Here is a 15134-nt window from a genome sequence, read left to right on the forward strand (position 1 = left end):
TTTGCCAGAAAAGCTGACCTGTAATTGAGCAACAAGGAGGCTGAAGGTCTCATTGATGGCAAAAACGTCTGCTTGAAACACTGTTTTTTCTTTTCTTTTAAAATACAATCCAGTCTAATAGCATAGATATGTCGGAGATTAAATGCCTCCCCAGGGAGAACTGGGGGAAAGGGTTTTAAAAAAACCCTGCTCTAACAAAAGAAATTGTGTAGGTTTCAGATACATTTTGCTTTATTTTGTAATAAGCAAGGGAGTTTCAGTGCTGTCAAAAAAAACTTATAATTAGAGCTACTAGCAACTGCTACAGAAACCCTGGAGGAAAATTCCACCTCTGAAATTGGGTTGCCAGATGTAGAAGAATGAAAAATGACCCTTAAAACAAACAATCAGCTGATTCCTAGCATTACAGACCACTATGATGGTTTTGTTCTTCATAGACCATCCCATTTTTTCCCCTTTGCATCTCTCACTTGAAAGCCTGCCAACTTCAGACTTAACTCCTTCTGCACCCCACTGCGCTTGAGATAGAAAATGTGGTGGATATTTTCATCGGGCACCATAAAGAGCCCTGTGGCGCAGAGTGGTAAGCTGCAGTACTGAAGCTCAAGCTCTGCTCACAACCTGAGTTCGATCCTGGCGGAAGCCGGGTTCAGGTAGCCGGCTCAAGGTTGACTCAGCCTTCCATCCTTCTGAGGTCGGTAAAATGAGTAACCGGTTTCCTGGGAGTAAAGTGTAGATGACTGGGGAAGGCAATGGCAAACCACCCCATAACAAAAAGTCTGCCAAGAAAACGTGATGCGATGTCCCCCCCTTGGGTCAGTAATGACTCGGTGCTTACACAGGGGACTCAGGTAAAAGTAAAGGTAATCCCTACCTTTACCTATTTTTACCTACCATTTGCATGTTGTGCCTTGATGTCATAAAGTTGAAAGTGAATCTGCATAAAAAGGCTTCTCTGCTTTCACGGCGGCAGTGGGAATGAGAGCAGCCATAACTCAAACTGGCAAAAGAAGAAATTAAAAATACGTTTCGGTAGGCATAAATATGGGTTGCCAGTGCGAAAGAACTAGACTTCAAAGCAAAGCGCTGTGATCCACTCATTATTCATCATATTTCTTGCTCCCTAGATTACAGATAATCATTACAATAAAATCTATGGACAGCTATAAAAACAAACTAGAACAGCATTAAAAACAGTGGCCTAAAATGATATCCATAAAAACATCAACAAGAGATTAAACTTATCAGTTAAAAACCTGAATAAAAAGAAATGTTTGCTCCTGGTGCCTCAAGGAAAAGTAGGTGCCACCCATTCCATTCATGAGGGCATTACAGACCACTATGATGGTTTTCCATCATAGGGCATTCCATTCATGAGGTGCCACCACTGAAAAAGCTCTGTCTGTGGTTGCCACTTGTCTTACTTCTGCAGATGGGGGCATGGAGAGCAAGGCTTGGGAAGCGGATAGACTAGTCACTGCTTGTGGAGTGTAAAGATTTCTATCAGGAAAACAGCTGGGGGGTGGGATAACCTCTGTGCTCCAGCAGCTGCAACTGTAATCTCAATGTGCCTCATCCATGTGGCTACTTTTTAAATAGAAACTATTGGGAGAACCAGTCGTGGATCTGCCACCGATGTGTGGTTTGACCCTAAACTGAAAGAATCCTATCCCAAGTTGCCTCTGAAACAGCAGTTCTGGTTAGCTGTCAGATTGTATTATTACAGAGCGTAATTAAGATAATTACTTGGAGTTTATGCCAAGGACGGGCTGTGAACCGAAGGGCTGGCTTCTAATTGTTTCCTTGGGCTTCCACTACCGCGCCGAGCCAGCCTAATCATCATCCCAATGAAGGATGCAGTCTCTTTTTTCCTAAAGGAAATTAAAGACTCACTTCTGTAGGAGGAGGAGGAGGAGGCCCAAAAAATGCAGACTCTAGTGTTGCAAAGGCACAGCTTCCGATCACTTTGGTAGTAATTAGATTTCAATTACTTGCAGATGGTTATTACTCAAAAAGTAAACCTCCCCCTCCATACAGAACCACTGTTCCCTTTCCCCCAAAAAACACTGTTTGGTCTCAAGTTGGCAATCAAGATGTACTTAATGGGCAGCTCCACGGAACACGTCCAAAATGCTAGGCCCTGTCAAGAATTTTGTTTCGTTGTTTCCCTCAGAATTACTCACACACGTTTTTCCTGCACACAAGCCTCCAACATTTGCCTCACAACTTCTGAGAATTGTTCCCTAAGCCTACAATCCAAAACATATATTCTATTATTTACTTCAGCTCCAGGATGGGAAATTCCTGGAGATTTGGGGAGTGGAGCCTGGAGATGGCAGGGTTTTGGGAGGAGAGGGACCTCAGGGGGGTACAGCACCACAGAGTCCACCCTGCAAAGCAGCCATTTTCTCCAGGGGAACTGATGTCTGTGGCCTGGAGATAAGCTGTAATTCCGGGAGATCTCCAGCCACCACCTGGGGCTTGGTAACTCTATTCATATCCCACTTTTCTCCCCAACGGGGATACCAGCATTCTCCCTTTCTCCATTTTGTCCTCCCAACAACTAGCATGGCTTACGCCTCTGGTGACTAAAGGTCATGGTTTCTGCTAGGCAACCATTCTGGGCTTTAGCTTGGTGTCAGACACTTTGCAACTGTGGCGTTTACTTTATCCTGCCGTTTCCTGGAGGTGGGAGGGCAGGTCATCGCCCGCCTGCTCACAGCTGACCTCCTTTCTGTAGCCAGCTGTTTACTTTGACAGAATGTCCTGTACCCATTTTCTTGTGTGTGTGTGTGTGTATCTTTTTTTCTAGGAAAAAGAGCTGGGGGGAAATACACAAACACACTACACCCTGTTCTCTGAACACACTCAAACCTAGTTCCGCTGTTACACTGTGAATGACTTGATTGGAGGAGGAAGAGGCAGGCTAATATTTGAGGTTTAAAGTTTTATTTATGTAAGGCACTAATATGCCCCCTTTTCCTTTCTGGCCTAATAACATTAAATACAAATGCCGTCAAAACAGTTTAGGCTGAAATATAGCCTTAAAATCATACACAGGAGCTTAAGATATATGAAAATCAGCAAAAAAACCAACAACAACCCTATATGAAATAACTCTGGCATAAAGATGAAGCACCCTTCATCTCCCCTTATCATGGCAGCTCACTCCAAAGGGGTTGCCAGAGGAAAGCCCCTCAAACGGGCCATAGATTTTTAAAACTTTCCTCAGAGAAGGAACAGATAAGCAACATTACTGAAAGCAACTCAAGTTTCTACTCCTGTAAAGCACCTGCCTTCAAAAGATCAGAAAAGACGGGGAAATTGATAGGACAAAATTGCCACCAAATGTTACCCTACTGAAGGCAAAAGTGATCCTTCAGGTACATGGCTGTGAAGGATTTAAAAAAAAAAGGATTTAAAAGGGATAAAAGGTTAAAAAAAGCAACTTGAATTGAACCCCAAAATGCACCAGCAGCCAAGTTAATTGATCTAATAGCAATATAATATGGCTGAAGTGAAGCTACTAGATTTAGGGTTGCCAGCTCCAGGTTGGGAAATTCCTAGAGATTTTGGGAGTGGACCCTGGAAAGGGCAGGGTTTGAGGACGCAAGGGACATTAGCAGGGTATCATGCCATACAGACCATATTCCAAAGTAGCCATTTTCTCCAGTGGAACAGATCTGTATGGCCTGGAGATCAGTTGTCATTCTGGGAGATCTCCAGCCACCACCTATTGGTTGGCAACCCTAACTAGATTCCATCAACAGATTGGGCACTTGATCCAGTGTAACTTCACAGTCTCTGAATTTGGTTACAAAATCATTATTTTTTAATGGGAAAGAAAAATCATGTCTTTATTGTGTCGTGTCTAGCTCAAGTAGGGCCGAGAAAGAGCTTCATCCCAGATCTATTACCTCAGATTGGTGAGTGAAGTTTTGGCTATCACTGAGGTGAGGTTATGGGGGCCTGGAGCAATGCTCTTTCTCTGTGGAAGACCTAAAGCTGAGAGCTAAACTGGACTTCAACTCCATGTTCATTTCATAACCTGATTAGAACAACAACAACAACAAAAGTTCTGTGCCCCTGTGACCTATTCCTCCCACACTTGGATCCTTTGGGATGGTGGTGGGAGACACATTTAAATTAATCATGCCATCTGTTCTTGTTGGGTTGGTGAGGTTCAGCAGTGCTGGAAACAGTCACGTTCTTTGGATCTTCTGAATTCCCCTTTGAAAACATTGCTCATTTCCATAGAACTCTTCTAGCAATTCCTTGGGCATTTCTCATGGCCAAGGATCTCTCTCCATTAATCTTGACATTTTTTACTTTAGGTGACATTTTGGTGGCAACTCTGTCCTTATCAATTCTCCTGCTGTCTTCTGATCCCTGGAAGGCAGGGGATTTACAAGAATGCTGTGTCAGCACCTGCTGCGCCGCTCTCTGGCTGTTCTCCTGCCACCCCCAGGATAGGGAGGGGTTGCCACCCCCTGCCTCTCACATCTGACAGGGCCTTTTGCACAGATGGAAGAACCTCCAATTAAACCCAGAAGTGGCCTTGCAGGTTTTTCTGGCAGGCTGGTGCAGGAACAGCCTCTGCATTACAATTAAGTCAGTCTCCGGTGCTTCCCATCCTGGAAAAGTACTGAGATGGCAATCAGAGTTGAATTTACACATCCCCTTCGCTTAGAAATCCAGGGAAGGGAAGCAAGCCGAGTTTCATAGAACTGTGTCTACAAACCAGCTATTTTGTCCATTGCTCTGTAGTTGAAAAGAAGGGGGTGTCACAAAAGGCAGCAATTGGGAGGGGGGGTTCTGAGGTCAAAGGGCTGGTCTGCATGAGAGCCAGCGTGGTGCAGTAATTCATGTGTCAAACTAGGATCTGGGAGACCCAGGTTCAAATCTCCACTCTGCCATGGAAGCTCACTGGGTGCCCTGGGGCCAGTCACACACACTCTGCCTAACCTACCTCACACGGTTGTTGTGAGGATAAACTGGGGGAAAGAATGGTTTAAGCGGCTTTGGGTCCCCATTGAAGAGAAAGGAGGGGTATAAATGAAGTAAAGAAATGTTCCCTATTTGAGGATGAGAAACTGAAAAATCCCCACAACAGATGTCTTCCTTTCACAATTGCTATGACAAGTGACAAATTTTGACTGCTTTTATCTAGGAAGACAATAGGAAAAATATTTAACTTGCTGTACTGAAAAAAAAACAGTGGTGCAATTACAGGCAGCCACATCACAGATTTATTCATCATTTAGGTTTACGGACCAACTCATCCCAAAAACATGAGGAAGTTCATAAAAACAAACTTAAGACAAACTTCAGTTCATTGGCATTTCCCTCTTTTCAGACTGGACACCCTGAGACCCAAAGGCCAGACTAAACAGGGAGGTTTCTTGCAATGCTTCTAAAAGGAGGCTCGGAATGCCTTTCTTTGCCCATCCAGGCTGGACTGGATGCAAAGATAGAATCACCACGTCTTCGGCGGATCCAAGATTGTAATTAGACACAAAGGAGGAGGCAGTCTCTGAAGGCGGTGTCGAGCCTAAGTCATTGAGGTTTTTATATGTTATCAACACCCTGTACCGAAGAACATATTAAGAACAAACTATGTCAGAGTAATCCTGCCATCTTCTTTGATGTAGTGGAAGAAGATAGCACATATGAACTTCACCAAGGCGGCTCATCCTCACCAGCCATATTGGGATATCGACAATTGACAGTATTATCAGGAGATCGGAATAAAGTACATCACACCAGTTATTGCCGCCTATCCCAATGGATCTATTCAATTTTATTCTGCTCGACTTTTAGCTGATCGCTGTAATGAAACTACTGCCAAGGTAGCAAGAAATGTTAATAGTATTTTATCAATTTTATCCATTTGAGTATATTGCTTAATTCCCTAGACATGTTTAGATATGTAATGAACGTATTCGTTATATATTACTGTATATGTTGCCTTAAATTGTGACAATGAAAGAAGAAACTAACTTGGTAAGTGGGCTGGCATCAGCTGCATGCATGCAAGACCCTGGGAAGCACTGGTTACTTGGAAACATTAAGAAGGCAGATACCTATTTTCTGGTGTGCATACCCCAAATCCAAATGAAATTCACATAAAAGACTCCATTTGATACTAGTGCATCTGGATTACAGGCAAAGGCATAAACTGGAGAAGGGAACAGCAGTAATTCTATACACCTGTAAACCTCACAACAGTTGCCAACATGATGATGTAAGACATGACCTCTGAAATCAACCCAGGAGGCAACTTGATTGCTATCTCTTAAATATCTGCACACAGGATTCCCCAGAACACATAGGTGGTTCTAATCTGACAGATTCTGCCAAGACTAAATTCAATGAATGGATATAAGAACTAGGCACATTCAAACCTGAAACTACAAAGTCAGACACTTTTCCACCTGGAACTCTCGAATCGAGTAAAGGGATGTGACAGGTTTTTATCACTTGGTTTCTGACTGGGTATCTAAGAGATGGAGAGATAAGTAAGAGTATCTGGCTTCCATACTGGTTCATTTATCGATTCGGTCGCAACACCCTTGTTTATTACTTGGCTAGGAACCTCATTGGATGAGGCTAGGCCTAGAGAGAGGTTTGCAACTTTAGATGATTAGGCCTCAAAAGTGCTCTCACAGGGGCATGACGGAATAGTGGTATGAATACCACCACTTGTAGTTGGCAGTAAAGATTCGGAAATCCCAAACCCGAATCGGATTCCCGAAGCGCACACCCTTAGTTGGCAGGCAGTATGAAGCTTATGGACTGACCAGGCCCGGTCTAATTACCAGGAGCCTGGTCCTTGGCTTGGACAACAGAGCACAACTTTCATCATGGACCCTGAACACACACACTCTAGATTTAGATTTGAGATGGCCATATGCAGGTAGGCCCTAATAGTGATACATTTTGGGGCACAAGGGTTGCCAACTCTGGGTTGGGAAATTCCTGGAAATTTGGGGGTGGAGACGGGGGATAGTGGGGTTTATGGACTGTATAATGCCAGACCCTCCACCACAGTCATTTTCTCCAAAGAAACTGATCGTTGTAGTTTGGAGATCAGTTGTATTAATGTTATTAATTCTGGGAAACTTCCAGGCACTACCTGGAAATTGGCAACCTTAACGGAATCTGTCCAGCTAGAATTACTACTCAAGATACATTCAGATCAAAATTTGAGTTCAGTTTCAGGCGGGAAAGTGCCCCCCTCCCCTGCTGATTTACCTAACTCCACGCTGTCATCTGCAGACCCAACCCTATATCCCTCCAAGAATTGCACTCTCATTTTCACAACCAGCACCCGGCCAGGCAATCTGCCGTCTCATGATATTTTCAAATTTCATGTCAAACCAGCTCCCAGAAGCGCACACACAGGAACAAATAACTATTTTATGCAGCCTTGAGATTTAAATGTTTTCATCTGGCGCTTTTGAGTTCAGCAAGTTTGGTGCCAAGCAAATTGTTGCAGAGAGGGAGTTTCACAGTCGAGGTGCCAGGGCAGAAAAAGCCTCATCTACTTTCCTTCTGGAGTAGTTTTGCAGACAGTTACCAGACCATAAAATGCATGAAGCGCAAAATATCCAGAATCTTATCTCTAGGAAAATCTAAACTCTTAATAACGCGTATATAATAATGTCTTTCAGCAGCAACAATGCAGTTTTCCCAGCATCAGTAAGCAACAATCCAGTCTGTAAGGTGTAGAGTCATAACATTAGTAATATGTCTACAAAATCTAAACTCGAATAATAATTAGATAGGAATAAGGCAAGAGCAGCACAAGCTTCATATTCGGAAGATCTTTCTGGGTATGTTCTGATAAAAATGTCAACTCCCATATTCTATTAATTATTTCTTTTCCAGATCTGTGAAGCCCTGTTTATACATTACAGTGAACACATGTCCATCCTGAATACATCTATTTTAAGTCATTATGGTTTTACCATGCATACAGGGAGAACGTGCTACAGGCAAGCTCCCTGATATGCATGATCATCATTCTGTCTGAAAGAGGCAATATGTATTTTAAGCTTCAGTCCATAGTTGGAGTGGTACAGGGATAGGAGCTGTAATCTATACTACTGTATACTGTCTGTTGCTGTAAGTATTCTGTTCAGTAGGTCCTCGTCATATCTCATATCAGTCTGCTCATGTTGTGTTTTAGCAAATTAAGCATTGCTTTTTTTCAGGTCTGAGTCAGATTTCTGCTTCTTTTCTTATCCTTACTCTATTGTATTGTTCACTGAACATCCCAGCCATTGATTGTACTGACCTACGTAATCCGTCTTGAGTCTGAGTGAGGAATGTGGACTATAAATAATGTAGACAGGTAAAATAATAAATAAATAAAAGCAAGGGTGTAATTCTGCTTACGATTAGACTGAATGACAAGCCCAAAGAGATACGGGACCCACCTACCACCCAGGCTTTTAGACAAGGCCGGTTTAACAATTAATCAAGTTGCTTTCTGACACAGCGCAGTTCTATTACAGTAACATTCCTTCTAACAAAAGGCTAATAAGGTTTCCTCCTCACATGACTCAAAACTGGACATTCCACATTCCAGTGAGGTAACCAAGACCACCTCTAATTTGTCTCCTCCCTGCCCTAAGACTTCCTTCCCTTTCCTCATTTGGAGAGGTTCCCAGAGGCTGGGGACTCCCTCGGCCACACGTCCTGCCAATCAGGAAGGTCTCCTTGGAGTTCCTCTGGATTCTCCTCCCCCTTCCCAAGCCAGGGAAAATTGAATTTTTTATATTCTACATATTCCCAAATCCTTTCATTGGAGCCCAAATTCTCTATCCAATCCTATTTTTGGATCTTTCTGCATCCTGCAGGACGCTGCATATCCTGAGTTTCTGCTCCCTTGAAATATCCAGCCTAGCCTGGATTCCCATATGCGTTTTCTCCTGGATCTCTATCTGAACCTGTTTACATCCAACGCTGGCAAGCACCCTTCCCTCCTTGTGTAGGTTCTGAGGTTCTCTTTTGGGTTATCATCTAGAATTTTGGTAATTTCCCCTGGGGTGAAAATCCCTACTAGGGAACCTACACCAGGGCAGCTAATATAAACCTCTGCTTTCCCCTCTCACCCTCTCTAATCCCCTCTTGTGTGAAACACAATACACAAATATGTATGAGCATCTGAAATAGGGGCATTTCATTGTGTGTTGTCTCCTATTTGGTGATATTTATGTGCTGATTATTTTTCTGACTGCAGGAGTGTATTTTGTACTCAGCTCAATAAACACTGTCTGTTCTAACATATCCAGATTCCAGTTTTCTTTACAAACTTACCTAATTGCTTCATCCCTTCTGCAAAACAACCTCCTGATTGTTAGTACATAGGTCATCCCTTGATACGTCAAGGGTAAAACATAAGTCTATAGCTCCTTTTAGAATAAAAATGAATGCAGAGGAAGAGTATTGTCTCTCTCTCTCATACTCAGGTTTTCCCCAAAATTGAATTAGGACTGTGGATAGTTGGACATCATCAATATGGATGTGTATAGTACACATTTCCAGATGAGTTAGCCGTTTTAGTCTGTAGTAGCAACATAGTAAAGATTCCATTCATAGTCTCATCAGTGATCTACAGCCCATCCTGGAAAACGATACCTCTATCTTACAAGCCCTGGGTGGAAGACCTCTCCTTGCCTAGAGACAGCCTCCCAACCTTAAATGACTTCTCATTAACAACCATGAACTGGCTAACAGAGTCACCACACAGGTACCAGACCCTGCAACAGACCCAGATGCCAACTCTGCCTTCGTATCTACCCAGAAAATATGATTACAGGACCCAATGGCATCAACTACACTATCTCTGGCTCTTACAGCTGCTCATCCTCCAACGTGATATATACCCTCATGGGCCAACAATGCCCATCTGCTCTGTACAGTGGACAAACCAGCCAACCTCTGCGCAAAAGAATAAATGGACACAAATCTGACATTAAAAATGACATCCAGAAACCAGTGGGAGAACACTTCAGTCTACCAGGACATTCCATCAAGGACTTAAAGGTCACCATAGTTCAAGAGAAACATTTAAAAAACAAAATCCAAGGGGAAGCTGCTGAATTAAATTCATATGTAAATTTGACCCAGTCAGACTTGGATTGAATAGAGACTATGAATGGTTATCTCATTACCAAAAGTAACTGCCTTCAGGCATTCTATTCAGATTCTGCCATGGAGGGGAGGGGTCACACCCAGCCTGGATTGTGCATTCCACCTCTTTCATGACTTCTTCTGATTTACATTTACATGGCCCTAACTCTCTGCATCCTCTCCCCCCTCCCCTCACCACCTATATATCTCTGGCCAGTTTCTTCATACCCTCCATGCATCTGACGAAGAGAGCTGTGGCTCTTGAAAGCTTATGCTACAATAAAGTTGGTTAGTCTTAAAGGCGCTACTGGACTGTACTATTTTAGTACACATTTGTCTTCCTCAAAACTCACGGTAACTCACAATTCTACTCCATTCCCTTGGTAAGGGAGGGATCTCCAACCTGTGGCTCAGTTCAGAAATGAGACTTTACAGAAAGAGAAATGACAGGAGTGAACACTTGCCAGTACCTCCCAAGTGTGAACCATGCACAGATCTATACCAGTGTGCTAAAACAATCATGCAGGATGTTCTTGTGTGTGTCTGACTCATTGTGAGATCTTATGTGTGCCACAAGGGGCCAGCTCCTTACCCCACCCACAAAGTAACAGGGAGGTGGTTTCTTACATCTTTAAGCCATTCCAAGAATTCGGTCAGGGATTAGATGAACTAATCTTCCAGTCACTTCCAGTCCTTTTAGTTTAGGGGGAAGGGAATCTCAAGACGACAGCTGGGTTCCCTGGATCAAACTTGGATTTCCTGCTGCCAGGTGACATAGGCTTAATTTGTCGAACCTACCGCCAAATATGGTGCCGGCCACTAGTTTTGCAGGCTTTAAGAACAACAACTAAAAATGCAAAGAGCCGACCTAGCAAAAGCTGTTTCCCACAACCACTGACTGAACCCAGCATGTTTAAAGAGGCCTCTCTCACATGCTGGGGACAGACAAAAAGGAAGACTCCTCTAGGAACTTCTCAGAAACTTCTGGCTGGCAACACTCAAATGCTGTAATAGAAGGATCACAGTTTAATCCAACAAGATGTTTGCTGTAAATTTGGGGCTCATGCAATGTTTATTTGCATTTATTTGAAAGTATTTACAACCTGCTTTTCCATAAACTCCAAGCAACTTGTGTGAAAATCTGTTTCCCAAGTGGGAAATATGGACCGATTGATCTTAACTCTTCTTGGGACTACACAAAAGTACAAGGCAATCCTCCCATCTTTTTTTTCTTCTTTTTTTAAAAAAAGATATTGTGTGTTTGTTCTGCTAAGTGAATTTTCGCTCAGATGGAGCTAATGCTTCCTTCAGAGAAAGGATTATGGAGATCCTGAAAGAGAGGTTTCCAAGAAACAGAGCAATAAGTCCCAATCCAAGCGAGGGAAATAATGAAATGTCTGCCTCTTGGCAAGCAAAACGGCCAAGGCTAAAACGAAAAGGGGGGAATGAATACTCAGTTGCAGGCGGTTTCGTAGAAGAGTGACACAAAGGGGGTTTCACAATGAATGTAGAACATCTCATCTGGATGGAGGAGACATTATGACGGGAGAGAGAATCAGCTATGCAAGACCATAGGCCCCAAAAAGAGTTTCCTTAGAAAGAGAAACAAAGCCAAACCTTCACTGTTCTGAACAATTTATGTGAAAATCCCCTTTAACAGCAAGGGGACAGGAGAGATTTGTAGCATCTGTTCTGTCTGAACCCGCCCCCCCCCCAAGAATTAAATGTTGGGAACACACTTGGTTCCCACCCACCCTGTAAAAGTCTGGGAAGCTCAGAGAATTCCCCCCCCCCTCCAATAAAACAACTTACAATATAGAAGCCATCTGGCTAACATCCAGTGGGGTGATTGTCTGGAAGACATAAGGCAATGTTCTGGATTTTCTTGCATTGAAAGATTTTCTCCAACAGAAGTCATCCCTTGGACAGATTTACCACCACACAAAATATCCTTCACAATCAATGGAGCAGCTTTTTATGCTTACTCTAGTGTACCACTGTTGTTCTCTTTTCAGGGGGCTTTAAGGACAGAACATCAGTCAATGGGGAAATCAGTGACCGTGTTTGGCAGTTGGAGGTTTTTAAGCAGAGGCTAGATGGCCATCTGACAGCAATGCTGATTCTGTGAACCTGGGCAGACCATGAGAAGGAGGGCAGGAAGGGCTGCATCTGTGCTTAGTTCTTGTGGTCCTTTCTTGCATGTCCAGGGTAAAGCCGATCACCACTTTGGCATCAGGAAGAAGCAATTTCCCCCAGGGCAGTTTGGCCAGTGGTCCTGGAAGTTTTTTACCATCTTATGGGCATGGAGCAGGGTCACTGGGGGTGTGGGGGGAGTTGTGAATTTCCTGCATTGTGCAGTGGGTTGGACTAGATGACCTAGAGGTCCCTTCCAACCCTATGAATCTATCACAATCGTACTGGATCCGATTGTATATTAATATACGGTGATCAACTGAGTAGATTTTTTTATCGGATTAATTATCTGTCTTTGAAAGGATCAACTCTACCACATCTCCAATGTAAGGGAAGGCCATCTTTAATGCCTCCTTTTTCATTCTATGTCACAGTAACACAAAAGAACCAAAAACTGCCTTCAGAATGAATGAAGGTAGACTGGAAGTTTGTTTAATTTATATTGTTTTGTACCTTTTATACATTTCTTACAGTTGTAACTGCTCTGAAGAAGGGGATACCGGAAACGGGACCTCTTGCTGGCTGGCCCGTTCAGTTACAATTTTGAAAAATGTCTTTTTGAATTTAGCAGTTGATTTTGTGTAAAAAGTTGACTTGGCAAAATGTATGTGCTTTGTATATAGTGAATTCTGTATGAAACTGTATGAAACTGTACAGAGGCTCTTGCAGCTCTTTGATAAGCTTGGATGTTTCTGCAAACAACAGGGGCTTATTTTGAATGTTGTACCGCCCCTTTGAGGTTGCTTACTGGATTGGAAATATACATAATGTTAGAGTCATTCAAACAGAAGTGACTAGAATGACTTTCTGATATTTATGTTGTGTGAGTAAATTTTGTAGTTTTGCACATAACGTGTTGAATATTCTTTCATAACTGATTAGTTAGTCGGTAACGGTTATTTTGGTGATATTGTGGGTTGTATCCTGCCTAAAATTTCCATGCACGTAAGCGAGGTGTGATTTTAGTCAATTGACCACTCCCACAACAGACTTCCAACTCCCTCCCGTATTATTCCTGGGGGTCCCCCGTCACCCACAAGCAGAATTACAGAGGAAGTTTTCAGTGGGAGGAAAGTGAAAAGGGAAGTCACGTTTCTGCAGATGGAAATCCTTCCATGCAAGGAAATTTTAGACGGGATCTAACCCTGTAACCAGTCTCTCTCTCTCTCTTAGAGCTTTAGTTGAGCTGTATTAAAGCTTGCATCCCATTTGTGAGCTATTTTAACCATAAATCATAACAATGGTAGCAGCAAAAAATATATTACATGTAACAAGCCAGGAAAACCAGCCTCCTTGAGGCAAGAAGAGACAGAAGTTCAATGCTAATATTCTGTGTTCTGGGAAATGAAGCGATAAGCATAAGCGCTTCTAGGCTTTTGTTTAGAAAATTACTAAAGGTGTTCCTTGTAGCCAGAAGTGGCTTGTTTAAAGCCTCAGTGCCTGGTGGGAACTATCTGCTACTGGATATACCTGCAAATTCTTGGGTGGGGTCTGGAGAGAAACCGTCCAACAGTCTTGAAAGCAGGCAGTCAACAAAACTAACTTTGAAATATGGAGCTTTTTTCAAAATATCCTGAGCCTCAAAAAGTCTTTAAGTCCTTTACAAGTTGGCCTCTCCTTCGAGCTGGTGCCTGTAATAATTCTGGATCCACATAGGAAGAGCTTGGTTTTTATTTGTAGAAGTGCGATTTATTATATGTTGGTATTGACGTGACCATATTGCCATGTATACACACATATATAAATGCCGATTTCTCTTTCCCATTTGCAGATAATTCTCTCTTTGTAAATAAGTTTTCGTGTTTATGTGTTGTGGGGCCCCATGTGATGTTCCCCAAAATAAAAAGCTTTAAAAAAAAATATAAAAGGAACGGGTTAGATCCAGTCAGTTTTCCTGCAGGTGAAAAATGAAGGCAGCATCCCCTTTAAATACCCCAGTGGGCTATCGCTGAGGTTCCTGGCTGCATGTACAAAAGCCATGTGGGACAGGGGCTGCAATAAAGAGGGGCAAGACCGAGCAGAAAAGCTGGCTGGATCCAACCCAAAGCCTCTGAATGATATATTTTTGTTGTCACACCTCCCTTTCTTGTTTCTGTAATTTATCCAGGCTAAGGAAGGAAGGAAGCCCTCTCCCCATTGTTGCACAGATTTTGCTATAGAGGAGGAAACACTCCCGCCTCTGTCTCCAGATGGTATAACAGCTACCTTGGAGAAAAAAAGAAATAAGCCGCCTCCTCTGGACAGATACTCTTGCTTGCAACTGGTGGGCCAAGCCACAGACTGCTCCCATGCTGTTCTTCCTAAAATCATTAGGCACCAAATATTAGAGCTGTCCATAACAAACTTAAATTCTCACACATATGAGAATGCAAACGATCTCACAGAGAGCAATCCCTCTCCCGTTCTTGTACATATGCAAGAACTCTCATGCTTCTGGCAATACTGAATACTCTTACAGGCTCAGTCCCTCTGCAGCTACAGTGCAGGCAAAGGGCTTTTAGTCCATCAGTGTGAACAGCCCTGCCCCCCACCCCAGCTCATGCACCATGGCTGCTCACCCTAATGTCCCTGACATGGCATAGGCGAGCCACTGATGTGTATAATTGGACACAGACCCTCAGCCTCTACTGACACATTAGGGAGAAGGGCAGAAAGAGTCCTTTGTCTGTTTCGAGCCTGAAAGAAAATTGCTACAGTGGCTAAATGGGGGTCTGCCCAAAGCTATGTTCAACTGTGTCTTAATGCACAATAAACGTAACTGGAAAGAAAAAGAAGATGGGGCTCATACAAAGCCCTGAAGG

This window comes from Eublepharis macularius, chromosome 17, assembly GCF_028583425.1.
Source record: "Eublepharis macularius isolate TG4126 chromosome 17, MPM_Emac_v1.0, whole genome shotgun sequence".
Classification (NCBI taxonomy): Eukaryota; Metazoa; Chordata; class Lepidosauria; order Squamata; family Eublepharidae; genus Eublepharis; species Eublepharis macularius.